At 35.8% G+C, this 15,730-nt stretch overlaps 1 pseudogene; it reads right to left on the reverse strand.

Moving 5' to 3' along the window:
* Nucleotides 1-5,301: 5,301 nt before the first annotated feature.
* On the reverse strand, nucleotides 5,302-14,384 carry LOC113315114 (annotated as a pseudogene).
* Nucleotides 14,385-15,730: the final 1,346 nt, after the last annotated feature.

Below are 15,730 nucleotides of genomic sequence, written 5' to 3' on the forward strand. Positions count from 1 at the left end.
GGAAACTCCGAACTAATATTATTCCATGACCAAGTAACATTGTCTTTCTTCTTGATATCAAATATTTCACCATCTGGGAAGTATTTGGCCTTTAAAGACTTTGTCATTATAGAAGACTTATATGTACAAATCTTCCAGGAAAACTTTGCAAGTAAAGCCCTATTAAATTGTGCATATCTCGAAATCCCAATCCACCTTCAATTTTATGATGATTTGATCTTATCCATGTGACAAGATGCCTCCCTTTGTTAGATTTCTTATTTCTCCAGAAACATTGTTGCGATGAGTTCATCTTTTTAATAGTGACATCAGGCAGTTTAAAACTAGACATATGATGTATCGGGATGGCATTGGTGACATTTCTTATCATAACGGACCTGGATGCTTCAGACATGTTACTTGCGTTCCACTTTGAAAATATGTGATCCATTTTATCAACAAGAAAAGAGAATGGAATTCACTTGTTTCTCCCAACAAAAAAAGGCAGACCAAGATACTTTCATCCTTAATATTGAGCTCTCTAACCTGAAGAAAACCACACAAGTATTGATAGTCCTCTGGTTCCATATTTGAGGAGAAGATAACAACTGAATTATTGAAAATTATTAGCTGACCTGAGCAAGAGCTAAATTTCTCGATGACTTGGAGAAGTTTACTGGACTGAGAATGATTTGCTTTACAAAACAAAATACAATCGTCAGCAAAAAATAAGTGGTTTATCTTTGGTGCAGATCTTGAGATTTTCATACCTGTTATGGAACCAACTCTTTCACAGTAAGCAAGATACCTTGAGAATGAATCTATTGCAAGTACAAATAAGTAAGGCGAAAGCGGATCACCTTGACGAATCCCTCGCGTAGGATGAAAAGTTGAAGAAGGAGATCCATTTAGTAAGATCTCTATTTGTGTTGTGTTTATACATTGAAGAACAAGTTGACAGAATTTATCACCAAAACCAAACTTCTTTAGGACATCGATTAGAAAACTCCATTCAAGCTTGTCGATGGCTTTTGACATGTCCATCTTTAAAGCAATATGCCCACTTTTACCTTCCTTCTTCTTCATGGCTTTAACAATTTCTTGAACAATACAAACATTCTCAGATATCATTCTACCTGGCACATAGGCTGACTTCATAGGGGAGATGAGAGTCGACATATGTTTCTTCATTCTCAAAGATAGGAGCTTAGAGATGATTTTGTAAACCGTATTGCACAGCGCAATTGGTTTAAAATCCTGTGGCCTGTGAGGTGTTTGAGTTTTAGGAATGAGAGAAACCCTTGTCACATTGAGATTTTTCAGAAGAAAACCATAGTGAAAAAATGACTTAACCATTTTACAAACATCGTCTTTGACAGTAGACCATTGGGATTGATAGAAGCCTGGTGGAAAGCCGTCAGGTCCCGGTGATGTCCAAGGTTCCATAGACATTAATGCTGAGTGAATTTCTTGTTCAGTAGGTATTGCTTCAAGTTCGGAGTTTTCCTCAGCAGTTATGCAACTTGGTACATTTTGTAGAAAAGAAGTACTGCCCGCTGGAGTAGATGAAGTCATAATATTTTTGAAGTGTCTGCCGAGAAAATCAGTAATTGAATCCTCATCGTTACACCATGTTCCATCTGGAGCTAAGAGTGAATCAATCTGATTACGTGATCTTCTTCTATTTGCCCGAATATGAAAATATTTAGAATTATTGTCCATTTCATTGAAGAACAGATCTCGAGACTTCTGCCTGTTTGAACTTGCTAGCATTTCATTTAATGTGCTAATATCCTTCTCAAGATTAATGACAACATTTGTATTGCTTCCATCTATGTCTGATGCCTGAAGTTGAGAAATTTTTCCTTGCAGATCATTTATTTTTCCTTGTATGTCACCAAAAACCATCTTACTCCATTTAGAAAGAGTGTGCCTGGTAAAAGATAACTTATTCAACAAGATAAAAGCATTAGAACCAACAAAATCAGCAGACCATGCATTTTTAATTTCTTCTTGACAAGCTTCATTCTGAAGCCAGTGTTCAAAGAACTTCCAATTTCTACCCATAGTTGTATTCTTTTTATACAGATTCAAAAGAATAGGACTATGATCAGATCTTGATTGAGAAAGATGATTTAAAAGAGAATCTGGAAAAGCTAATAACCAATCAGTATTAGTAATAGCTCTATCTAATCTAGACTTGGGCTTACCGATACCATGTTTATTACTTGTCCAAGTATATGGATTTCCACTAAAACCTAAATCAGACAATCCTGCTCTAGCTAGTAATAAATTTTAGAACTTCAGGGGAAGTATGAATAGATGTCTGAGAATTTCTCTCAGAGGGATTAACAGTTATATTAAGATCACCAATTAAGACCCAGGGGATGTGAACTACTTTGCTAAGGTCATAAATATAGGACTATTGACTAGGTTGCTCAGGTTTATAAGGAGTGTCATAAACACAGGAGAGAAACCACTCTCCTTTACTTGGGTCATTTTCAACAAAAGCATGGATCATGTTTTCACAACTTCCTACTATCTCCAGTTCGAAACCATCTTTCCATAACAAAATGAGACCACCTACTGCACCCACTGAAGGCACATAGTATTTGTTAGGTAGGTTTAAAAATTTTGATATTTTTAAAATTCTATCATCATTTATTTTGGTCTCAGAGATAAAAATTATATCAGGAGCATGAGTTCTATTTAGAAGCTGAAGATGGTCCCTAGTAGCTCTACCTAAAAAACCTTGACAATTCCAGCTTAACATTTTCATATTGCAGTTACTATAAACAAGATTAAAATGAGAAAGAGGGAAAGAACTAAAAACTATATCTAAATAAAGAGAATGATAAAAATAGAGAAAAGAGAAAGAATTAAGCAAAACAAGAAAAAGAAGAATTACAAGAGCAGCAGAGGCATCTTCCATATCATGAGAGTACTCCTTCATAGTCATTTCTCCTTCCTCAATCAGGTCATGTTCCATAGCATCAGATTCAACAGAAAATGGTTTTTTTCCAGTATTACTTTAACTGATATGCATGTGCACATCAGAGGATTGCATGACATTTTCTTGACTCTCCAGTAACTCATCACTTTACTCAGATTTTTCATTTCTTGATCTCTTAGCTCCCATAGATTGTTCACTGTCGTCATCATTCATGTTGTTAAGTTGACGCTGACTGGCTTCACAATATTTTGGATCAACAGATCCAAATCTTCAATAACTTCCACTCCATAAGCAGCAGCTAGTTCATGGAGATATGTAATATACTCCTCATTTGTATAGCTTCTAACTTTCAAGTTATCTTCCACAGTTTCACATTCTTCATCATTGTAGTCAATGGTAAAGCATTCTTGACACATTTTATGAGGTTGTCTTTCCCAGTGGTACCGAGCCCAAGCAACTCCTCCCGCAGCTGTATTCCACCATCCACCCATATGGAGAGGTTTTGACAAGTCGATCTTAATTCTTGCATATATCACACTTCCATAACCCGGTTTACAGTTTTCTGGATCTACACTAATCTTTTCTCCAAGTTCTTCAATGGCATCCAAGACCACAACTTTGGAATGATGCTCTAACAGGAAATGTTGAAATTGAACAGTCCATGCATGATGAGTAAACTTATAGTCTTGGACTTTTATAGATGGATCATATTCAAGAACATTCAGATGACATTTCATAATGTTCCATGGACCTTTTTTTAGAACAGCCTCCATTGTTTGGTTAGCATAAAACTTGAACAAATAAATGTTCCTATCTACTGCATGAACTTCTTTTGTTTTGTACCTCTTCCAAAGATCCCTGACTGCCTTTCTCACATTTTCAGTATCATGGGAATCCATAGAAAAAAAGTTTCCCAATCAGAGTGTTTCTCCAATCTTCTTATGCCTCTTTGACAATAGCTTGTTTGGAACCCAAAGTTCTTCTCATCTGTCTTGCGCAGATATCACGGATTTTAGCATTTTGCATCTGACTGGTAATGGAAGAAATCTGATTGTTCGAGCTAGATGCCATTTTCTCAAGAAATAATTTTTCCAGGAAAGTATGAGCAGGATGGGTATTAGGGTTTATATGTATTCTCTTTTAAATAGAGAAATAGAGGGAATATTATCATAATAAAGGAGAGGCTTAGAAAATCCGATATATATGGCAAGAGATAACCAAAACGGAGTTATTCTTGCAGACAGATAATCCTTTATGCATGTGGAGTTCTTCAACTGCATGAATCTCACCTGATAGCTTTGTTGAGTGAGAGAAATCCAGTGAACGATAGGGGGAAAGTTTGAATTATGAAAATTCAAAATTTTCCTTTGACTGGGAAGAATCGACCAAACTGAGTTGATGAAGAAAAACTTACGACAACCCTTTATATCATATACATGATCATATTGAGTAAAAGAATACTGGAACATACTGTTGGAGACCATCAAGAATCTGATGTCACGCAATACTGCTGAAGGAAATGACAATACTGTTTTTGATTGAAACAAAACTATTAGCGGAAGGAGACATGTAGACAAGAAAGTTCAATAATAGATGCCTCTGATGATGATGGAAGGAAAAGCCCCTGAAAAAAAGAATCAACAATTCATTAGACTTGACTGAAGTAGTGAGAATATATAGAGGAAAACTAAAGAAAAATTGAAGAAAAGACAATGGTGAACGAAAATTTAAAAAACTCGGTTGAAAAACTAGTAAATATATTAAAAGAGAAACTGTTGAAATGATTTAATCATGATGAAACTAATTAGAAGAAGATAGTGGAAACAGAAATCTAGAAAAGATTAAATTTTTAATGAAGAATTTTAACTGAGTTGACTCAGTTTTTTTTCGCCCGATTTGCGGAGGGATTTTTGGTAGGAGACCCCCTGATTTACTTAGTTGTCTTCATTTTTTACATATTTACGTAAATACCATTGTTGTAAAAATAGATCAAAACTTTTAAAAACTTAATATTTTTCAAAATATACACCGGATTTTTAAAAAATTTATATATTTGAAAAGCTCTTTCAATTATCTATGTAACGAGTACAAATAACAATAGTAAATTTTTGTTTTAGGAAAAGAATTTCATAGCTTTCAAATTTAGTATCGTTGGATGAGTAAAAATTCAAACATGTGCATGGCACGTGTGTCCTTACTAGTAGTTATCATAAAGAAAGTACAAAAACAAAACATATTACTCGGGATTTCAAATTCTAAATTGAATGACACGCATTTATTAACACACCCCGGATAAGATCATTAGGCTGTTCCTTTTGATCGGCAAGATTATTAAAGTTACAAACACACAACCGCATGACACTAAACGCTTAAGGTCGTCGAGGGAACTTTGCAAAATTTGGCGGTCGCTGCTGTATATAAGCTGTCTTTCCCTCATTCCCTTCCTCAGTTCCATAAAAAAGTAATGTGGCATCTCCAGCCAGCTCCTGTAATAGAACATTTGAAAATAAATGAAGCAAAATGTTCCAAAAATTGGGACAATGGGATTCAAAACGAAATGTTTTCATTCAGGGCGACACAATTGGTTCATGAAAGTTTAACCAATTGGGTTTCACGATTTGTGGCTGTGTCACAAGGAAATTGACAAGCTCGCGCCTCAATAGTATTACCTGAAGACCAGCATGACCATCATCCACTGCATTGAGAGCAGATTTGATCACACGAATTGCTGTAGGGCTGTTTCTCATTATTTCCCGGCACCATTTGACTGTTTCTTGTTCTAACTTCGCTAGCTGTTTAACAAACAAGAAATCACCAGTTAGAGAAAGTTTCCACTGCAAAAGTGTGTACGGTGCTCGTTTCAAAGCTTTCTACATGACACAAAATTTTAGAAGTATGTCTATCGGAATCATGTATAAAAGAGCACCAGAAAGAAAATTAGTCTTCATTATTCTATAAAGACACTGAAAACAGTACAGTAGCCCCTTGAGTGGTTGATGGTTAACTCACCGGTACTACGGTGTTCACCAGTCCCATCTTCTCTGCTTCAGAAGCATCATAAAATCGAGCTAAAAATCACATTTCACGTGTTGTTTTCGGCCCGACCTGGTAAACCAAACCACCACCAGAAGAAAAGTAACATGTTAGTCTATGATTCCTCCACTGCAGAAGAAATCCATCCTTTTTTTTGTTTTTCTTGTGTACTTTACATCCATTGTTTCTCAAAAAAATACCGTACAACGAAATATACCGAGTAGAAGAATCTACAAGAGAATTCAGTTTCAACACTTACCAAGCGATCCATGATGGAACTATTGCAACTCTAACAATAAAATATTCAAAGAAGATGTTAGAAATAAATTTCTGAAACGCTTAAATAAACACTCAATGGAATCAACAAACAGAGGACAGAGTCACGTGTTCAATACGTTGTTCTTAACACGATAGTTGACCGGTACGCCTCAAGAATGAGTGGTGCCTATACCCTGTGGTCAAGTCGTATCCAGGATAAAACTGCCCGTTGCAAATATTGTTAGCACTACAAAACTTGCCCACTCATACGAACTCAACAACAATGGCACAAAGAATAAAAACCACACCGAGGGAGAAAGACGAAAAGAAGAGGATAGTAGCTCTTCTGGACACAATTTGCAAATGAGAAATTCATTTTATTTTATAGGCAAAAAGGAGAATTAATTCAGTGCATTAATTAAGGAACAATTAAGTCACAAATTATGATAGGAATTAATTAATAACGTTTAGGAAATATTATGTCATAATGTTGACATAATTTATAAAACTCATTTTGGTAAGTAAATAATTTTCTCCCAAGTCATAAGCCCCAAGTTAAGCAAATCAATTAATAGACAATCAAAAATTCATTTTAAATTCTTTAAGATAATTCAAAATAATTTTGACCAAAAGAAATAAATCTTGGTTGACATATGTCCACGGTGCAGGCACAAGCCAGAGCCCTAAGCCCAAAGTCTTAGCGAGAACAAATATTGTCTTCCTGCTCGTACCCGCCCATCCATATTGGTAATTAAGATACTCAACACATATGGAGGACATTTACCTCTAGTATATCCAATGTGGAACTAAAGGTTCTCTTTCATTCACTCATAAGAAAATGAGCAAGCATCCTTGGTGACTCATAGGTCACAAGATTAAATCCAAACCAAGACTATTAAACCAATAAATAAATTCATTTTCTCCAACAATCCTCCACATGAATGAAATACCGATAAAAATCAGAAAACGGAAAGTGAGAAATACCACTTAGGCAAGAGGTGTCCATGAGGTCTTGAACCTTTGCTTAGTGAGAAATTGCCGGAACTACTTGATGGACAGTGAACGCGATGTCTTGAACTACCATCGTTTGGTGTAATCCGCGATTATAACCACGCGTGATATCTCTCTAGGTGTTGTCAAGTTTTTGTCGTTGTGTCCTTTTTGGCCCTGGACAAATCCTGTTTCTCATAATGCTCTAGAGAATCAGCTCCATTCTCATAAAAAGCGACCCACTTCCACATTCAGATAGGTGAGTTCCATCAAGAGTGTTTACTGCTACACCCCACTTCAATCTTAAATTGAAAATATATTTTTCATTAAGACTTAATTGAAAGTCATCCTTCACATGCAGTCACACTATCACGTCTACACCATAGGGAAGGGACAGAGAATGAAATTATCTGATAGTTTTTACCTTGACCCACTACAAATTAGTTGTCTCATTCAAAACCTTGATCTTGGGATCTCCAGTCAGCAAGGTTGAGTATCCTTTATGGCAAGTTTATTTAATGAGCTTAAGCCCCATCCCCTTTGATGCATAATTAACTATCTCTTTGGACAAATATTTGTCAAAGGGTCTGCGACATTCTCCTTGGACATAATCTAATCAATGGAAATAACGCCAATTGATATTAGGTATTCTTAGCTTTAGCTATTACAGCTTGGCTAACACAAAGTATAGATATAGCTGGCACAGGCATATGCCAGAGAGGAATGTCTTCTAAAAAGCATCTTAGTCACTCGGACCCCTCTCGTGTTTTATCTTACGTAATACTCTCAAACTCCATAGTGAATTTGAGCAAAACATGTCTGTTTGGAAATCTTCCAAAACAGACCCTCAAACTAGAGCGAAAATATATCCACTCGTAGATTAGACTCCTCTGAGTCAACTATCCAGTTAGCATCACAAAATCCCCCAAGGACAGCAAGATACCTTTCATAAACCAAACAAAAGGCAATAGAGTAATTTCGGTACCATATTACTCTACTAAGTGTATCCCAATGCTCTTGCTCTGGATTACAGGTTATATCTACCTAACTTACTCACAATATAGGCAATGCATGGACTCTTACAGTTTATTAAATTCGTCAGACATCCTATAACTCTTGAGTATTCAAGTTAAGATACTCCATTACCCTTATTTTTCTTTAGTATACAAGAAGAATCGTAAGGAGTACAAGCACGAATTCAATATAATGAGAACTACTAAGATTATAAAGATCATATTATCTTCTAATACTCATCCCTATTATCACATCATCAGGGCCTAAATCTTTCAAGTCAACATTCTCATTCATCGCATGGTTTTAGTGGAATTAAACACATCTATGTTTGTATCAAGTATAAGCATATCATCAACATACAAGATACAATCACACAGGCGTCCTTAACAAGTTATAAATATACTTGTCAAATTCACTAACAGAAACCACTACTCATTATCACATGATCAAATTTTTCATGTCATTGTTTACGTTCTTATTTGAAAACTATACAAATATTTGTTCAACTTACAAAAATTTTCTTCACAACCTTTCACTACAAAGTCCTCAGGTTGGTCTATGTAAATTTCTGTATCTAATTCACGGTTTTAGAAAATGTCATCTTAACATCCAACTGATGTATCTCAAAGTTGTTTATGGCAGCAATAGCGATTAGCATCTCAACAGAGGTAATTCTCGTCACAGGTGAATAACAATCAAGGAAATCTACACCATTTTTTAGTTTATAGCCTTTAGCTACCAACCTAGCCTTATATTTTTCCACACTTCCATATACCTTATGTTTCCTCTTAAAGACTCATTTGCATCCTATGGTCTTACTCCCTTGAGGTAAACTAGCATGCTAATAAGTCTGGTTCAGACGGACTTAGTCCATTTCACTAAATGAAGGTTCTTACCAGAATGAGGTTTCGGTAAATGTTATGGATTATTTACAAGTCTGGTGCTCAGACTAAGCTAGGCATATTATGAAGTCAGGTCCAAAGGAGGTTTTGGTTTTAGTCCTTTTACTTCTCCTAGGCTCAATTTATACTTCATTTTTCGCTAAAGGTAAAGTCTGACTGGTTGAAGGGACATCTAGGGGATCAACACCTCTCTTACGAGAGTCAAATTTCAATGGAAAAACATTTCAAAAAACACAACATCCCTAGATTCCAAAATAGTATTCACACCAATTTCAGAAATTTCAGAACTCACAACCATAAAATTATATGCAATAGTGTGCTCAGGATACCCTATGAAGACACACAGTCAACAGTTTTGGATCCTATCTTGGTTGTTTTAGGTTTAGGGATGGAAACCTTAGCCAAACACCCCCACACTTTGAAGTATGAAAAAGAAGGTTGTCTACCATTCCACAATTCATATCGAGTTTTATCTGATCCTTTAAAGGGTACTCTATTCAGGATATAGCAGGATGAGAGGAAAACCTCCCCCCCCCCCCCCCCCCCCCCACACACACACAAGTTCGAAGGTAATCCTGAACTAATTAACATGGCATTCATCATCTCCTTAATGGTACGGTTCTTATGTTCAGCTTAGACTGAGGTAAATAAGGAGGGGTAACTTCATGTATTAAGCCAGTTTATATACTCCTATAAGAATTTTATACTCACCACCACGGTCAAACCTAACTGTTTTAATGGTATTATTTAATGGTTTTCAACTTCTAGTTTATATATCGTAAAGGCTTCTAAGGCATCATCCTTACCTCTAAGCAAATATAAATGACAATACCTCGTACAGTCGTCTATAAAAGTAACAAACCATTTCGTATCACCTCTAGTTTGAACGGATTTCAAGTCAACTAGGTCTGAGTGAATTAATTCTAAGGGTTTAGAATTTCTTTGAAAATTTTTGCTAAAAAGGTTTTTCTAGCATATTTTGATTCTACGCAAATTTCATATTTGTGTTCTTTTTCCAAACTAAATTTGCGTATGCAGCTTAGATTAGCTAGTTTATGCATTGACTTAATTTAATTTAAGTCTACCATGCAAAACATTCAAACACACACAAAGTATTAAAAATGTTAACTTCATCAATTTTCCTTTAAGCTTATATAAACCCTAAATCATATAACCGATGCCTGAAAAATCATTTCCCATAGTTGTAATAAATTTTCCATATTTAATTAAGATCTTCAATCTTTTACCATCTACAACAGAACAAGATACAAGATTCTTGCATATGCACGGAAAATGAAAACTTCATTCAATGTGAGAATATTACAAATATGAGCTTCTGCTCGACCTTTCCCTTTTATGCAATCTCTGTCGCATATGAGTTACTCATATAGAGTTTCTCGACATCCCTTATCCTCTAATAGGAGGTGAACATGTCTCTGTTTCAACAAACATGCTTAGTGGCTCCAAATTCCACCCACCAATCTCTCACATTGGTTATTAAAATAACTTCTGATATTATGCCACTAAACTCATTCTAGTTTGTTTCAACTAAATTAGCATTAACTTTCTACGTATTAAGGTTTTTACGTTGTCTACAATTTACTGCTCTATGGACAGGCATTTACAAAAATAAAAATCACCCTTAATTAAAATAATGCTAGATTTAGATTTATGAAACATACCTTTCTTATAAGGACTATGCTTAGAATTGCGTTTGATGTTCTCACCTTTGTCAGCTTTGGAAAGTTTGTGATCATCCACATGCGCGACGTTGTTCCAGACACCACATCTCACAAACCACAATCCTGAATCGGAAATTAAGATACGAGTTTTGAAGATAACATATATATATACAAATTTTGTTTGAATCACCGTTTCAAAAAACTCATGGTTACCCAATAAAACCCAATTTAGTCAACAACAAAATTCAGCTCGTCGGAAATTTTTTTTCCAGTAACGTTTCTCTGTTTTGTAAAATATAAAAAAAAAATACTTTTACAACTCCAAAAATTCTGAATTTTTGTGAGGGTGACTATCAATATGTCTACTACAATAGGTCAAAAGGGATCATCGAAATACCTTCTAGGTTAAGAGATACATTCGAAACTCTACAACTGACCCAAAATTTCATTTTGTTGTCACTCCACAATTAACATCCATGATTGTTGGATGCAATAAAAAAAAGAAACAAGGATAAAATAAACAAAAGTTATTGATACTTATGTTTATAATGGAAGTGATCGCTTTGACAAAACGGATGAGTTCCCCAGAAATTTTTGCAGGCCTTTCAACATCGTTCACTCATTGTTATAGACAGAAAAGTCTATCGTGTTAAGATTGTTGCAACTGTAATAATAAAATACTCAAAGAAGATTTTAGAAATAAATTTCTGAAACACTTAAATAAAAACTCAATGGAATCAGCAAATAGAGGACAGAGTCACGTGTTCAACACGCTGTCCTTAACACGATAGTTGACCGATACACCTCAAGAATGAGTGATGCCTATACCCTTTGGTCAAGTCGTATCCAGGATAAAACTGTCCGTTGAAAATATTATTAGCACTACAAATACTTGCCCACTCGTACGAACTCAACATCAATAGCACAAAGAATAAAAACCACACAGAGGGAGAAAGACGAAAAGAAGAGGATAGTAGCTCTTCTGGACACAATTTGTAAATGAGAAATTCATTTTCTTTTATAGGCGAAAAGAAGAGTTAATTCAGTGCATTAATTAAGGAAAAATTAAGTCACAAATTATGATAGGAATTAATTAATAACATTTAGGAAATATTCTGTCATAATGTTGACGTAAGTTATAAAACTCATTTTGGTAAGTAAATAATTTTCTCCCAAGTCATAAGCCCAAGTTAAGCAAATCAATTAATAGACAATCAAAAATTCATTTTAAATTCTTTAAGATAATTCAAAATAATTTTGACCAAAAGAAATAAACCTTGGTTGACATATGTCCACGGCGCAGGCACAAGCCTGAACCCTAAGTCCAAAGTCTTAGCGAGAACAAATATTGTCTTCCTGCTCGTACCCACCCATCCATATTGGTAACTAAGATACTCAGCATATATAGAGGACATTTACCTCTAGTATATCCAATGTGGAACTAAAGGTTCTCTTTCATTCACTCATAAGAAAATGAGCAAGCATCCTTGGTGACTCATAGGTCACAAGATCAAATCCAAACCAAGACTATTAAACCGACAAATAAACTCAACAGGAACTTCCATAACCTGCGTCCAAGCTTCCAACCTGCATAAATCCACCGTAATAGGTATTTTGAGGAGATCACATAAAATAACTTTAGTGTGCAATTTGTAGATATGCAATAAAAAGTCAACATTCCGAAGAATGCTCATAAAACAACCCTAATTAAGAGCTTGTGCCATCATATTTGTTAACTCTATTCATTTAATAAGCATAGAGAAGATGCTGCAAGCAAGATGAGTACCTTTGGACATGTCTGGCCAAAAACGGCATTGTCAGCAGCTATTGTTAAATCACAAACCATATGCAGTACATGTCCTCCACCAACCGCATAACCTGCAACCTGCGAATGAGGCAGATAATTATAAACAGTTATACTTCATATCCAAACGACATAATTAAATACTTACTTATACATGGAAGGAAAAAAAGATAGTTAGGTACTTAGGTTTACCATTGCTATTACAGGTTTTGGGAGACGTCGTATTTGTACCTGTAGAGGACAAAAACAGAAGATAAGAAAAATGAATGTAGAAGGTGCTTTTGAAGAAGAAGAAGAGTACATATCGACAAAAATAAATTCATACCTGAAGATCCAAAACATTAAGGCGGCCAAAATTGTCGTAATCAGCATATCCGTCTTTACCTCTTAGTGCCTGATCTCCACCACTACAAAATGCTTGGGGTACTCTACATAACATATCCCAGAGCATTATGAAATTGATATCGGCATTCATTCATGGATACGGCATGGTTCTTCGCACCTAAGATGGACCCACACTGTTCCACATCTCTAATCAGCATAAAGAAACCAACATTTTAGCCACTATGTACCAAGTCTAACCTACAACCATCGGAAACCGACTTTGTATTAGGCTGGATCACGCCAACGCTGTGTTGAACTTCTCTTAAAATCCAATCCAGACACAACGCTTCTCACGCCAAGGAAAGCCACGTCAAGCACCCCCGCTCTATCTTTGTACACACTCTCTTAAAGACGGTTTACCTTGTCAAGCTCTTTCGTCGTGGAAGTAGATGCCTAATGTCTGTGTATCTCTTGTTTTAACCGACTAGCTATTGTCCCAGTGACCTATAATTAGCATTCCTGATTATCCCACCCAGCATACTATGTCTACGAAAAGAAAGTATCCAAGTTGGTGCACCATAACTGGCATCAAAAAACAAATGCACTTAAATTTGAAACTACTCTACGTATTCAATAATGGACCTCCGTACTCCGTAGTATCCTGAAATAGTATTTACATTGTAGGTAACACTGGTAAACTTTGAACAAACTAAATTTAGAACTGAATGACATTTAAACAATACTACCTTCCCGGTAAAGATAATAACTCCAATAGTAGAATCATCTCTGGCGTCGTTAAACGCACGCATTAGCTCTTTAACCGTCTGCGGCCGGAAAGCATTCCTTCTCTCTGGTCGACTTATCGTAATCTTCAAAAATCAGTCAAAAAATACAGCAATATGAATATCTTAAATTCAATGTAAACCACAGATTTTCAGATAAAAAAGAATTCAGAGAGTAAACGAAATTCAATGTAAACCACAGATTCTCATAAATGATGTCAGTAAATTGAATTCCTAAATCATCACAAGCAGTTCTTCGGAAAACTTCATGAGTAGGAACTTCTCCATGAACTCTATGGTAACTATCATTCATTGAAGTATTATTCATCTTCATCGATGAATATGACACTGAGTTCGAACCATTCGTGGAAGGAATAATGTGATTAGCTACAAACCCAATCCTCCTTTCTACATTTTTCATACCTTTCCCTGAAATTACAGCCATTATGGAAAAAGCTAGGAATATTTTTGGGCAAGGGGATTAGGAAGTAAGTGAAAATCTGGGGGTTTTGTGAGTTCTTTCTGGTCTGCGGGATTAGTCTATACATATATGAGTCGATAATCGGAAACGACCGAATTTCGATGCGTGTTTCAGGAAGGAATCCAATTTCCTACTAGTGTACTCAGCTGAAGTGTGGAAATTAAGGATGTAATAGTAAGTTAGTAACCGTTATCCATTTTGGAGATTACAATATGCGGCATGTACATCAGATTGTCGCCCTTAAAAGTGAGTCAAGTGACAACTGAATAAACTTTTGAGCTGGGTCAAGTGATTTGAACCGTTGATTTCAATTACTATGATAAAGTCAATTTCTTTTGAAGCAGATGTATGGAACATGCATTTCTTTGTTTAAAGGTTGAAACGAAGCGTGTTTAGGGTTGAATGACACTTTCATGCGTAAATTTATCTGGGTAGTACGGCATTTATTTGAAACCTTTTTACTAACCCGTACATCAATCTGAGTAGAGCTATCGAATGTTGGGCTAATAGTTTCAATCCTAACATTTGATTTATCTACCTCTAAAGCATAATACAAGAAGGGGGTTCATTCCTCCAATTGAGGATATTTCTAAAGGATTTGGCTTCCTTAGCCGTTACATCAGCTACATTGTTTGCTGTTCTTGGTATAAAATAAAAACATAAAAAGTTTTGACAAAGATTGAATTCTCCTTTTACTTCATCCATTATAGTCTGGTTCTGCCAGGCTATTTGAGACTCATTCCCATTCAGATAATCGAAAATGTTCTTACAATCACCTTCCACAGTAAAATGGGACAATCCTCTTTCTATTGCCCATTTAGCTCCATGCAAAAGTCCTAAGGCTTCCGCTTCTTCAGAGGTAGTAGCTGTGTGTAGTGATATACACTACAATTGATAACTCAGATCAAGACTCGCAGGATCTACACTGCAAGAATCTTGATAAACCCTCAAAGAGGTGGAAGAAAAACAACTCAATAATCATTACCCAAAATTAGGTCTACAGACAGACTAAAAGGAAAAGTTACAAAACACTTGTGCTAAACTCACGTGCAACAAAAGGCACTCTTACAGGTTTACCCTTAATGTGACTAAGCAGTGGGATATGACAATGCCCACCCCAACAACTAATCCTTGTCCTCAAGGATGAATTTTGGGAAACTAGCTGTGATGAACGATGTATCCTCCCATGATGTATCACCTTCTTCCATATGAGACCATTGAACTTGCACTTGAGGAATGTGTTGGCGCCCCTTGACAATAACTCTGTGGCTTAGAACCTTAACTTGGTGAACCTTGAACAATCCTTCTTTATCCAATGTAGGTAGTAGAGTTTGTGGAATAAGACCCTCACCAATCTTCTTCTTTAACTGTGAAACATGAAAGACCGGGTGGATTCGTGAAGAAGATGGTAATTGGAGACGATAAGCAATAGCCCCGATTTTCTCTAATACCTTGTATGGACCAAAATACTTCGCAGTCAGTTTAAGATTCCTGCGTAGCTGAATAGAAGTCTGTCTATATGGTTGTA

Source organism: Papaver somniferum, chromosome 10, assembly GCF_003573695.1.
Source record: "Papaver somniferum cultivar HN1 chromosome 10, ASM357369v1, whole genome shotgun sequence".
Taxonomy (NCBI): Eukaryota; Viridiplantae; Streptophyta; class Magnoliopsida; order Ranunculales; family Papaveraceae; genus Papaver; species Papaver somniferum.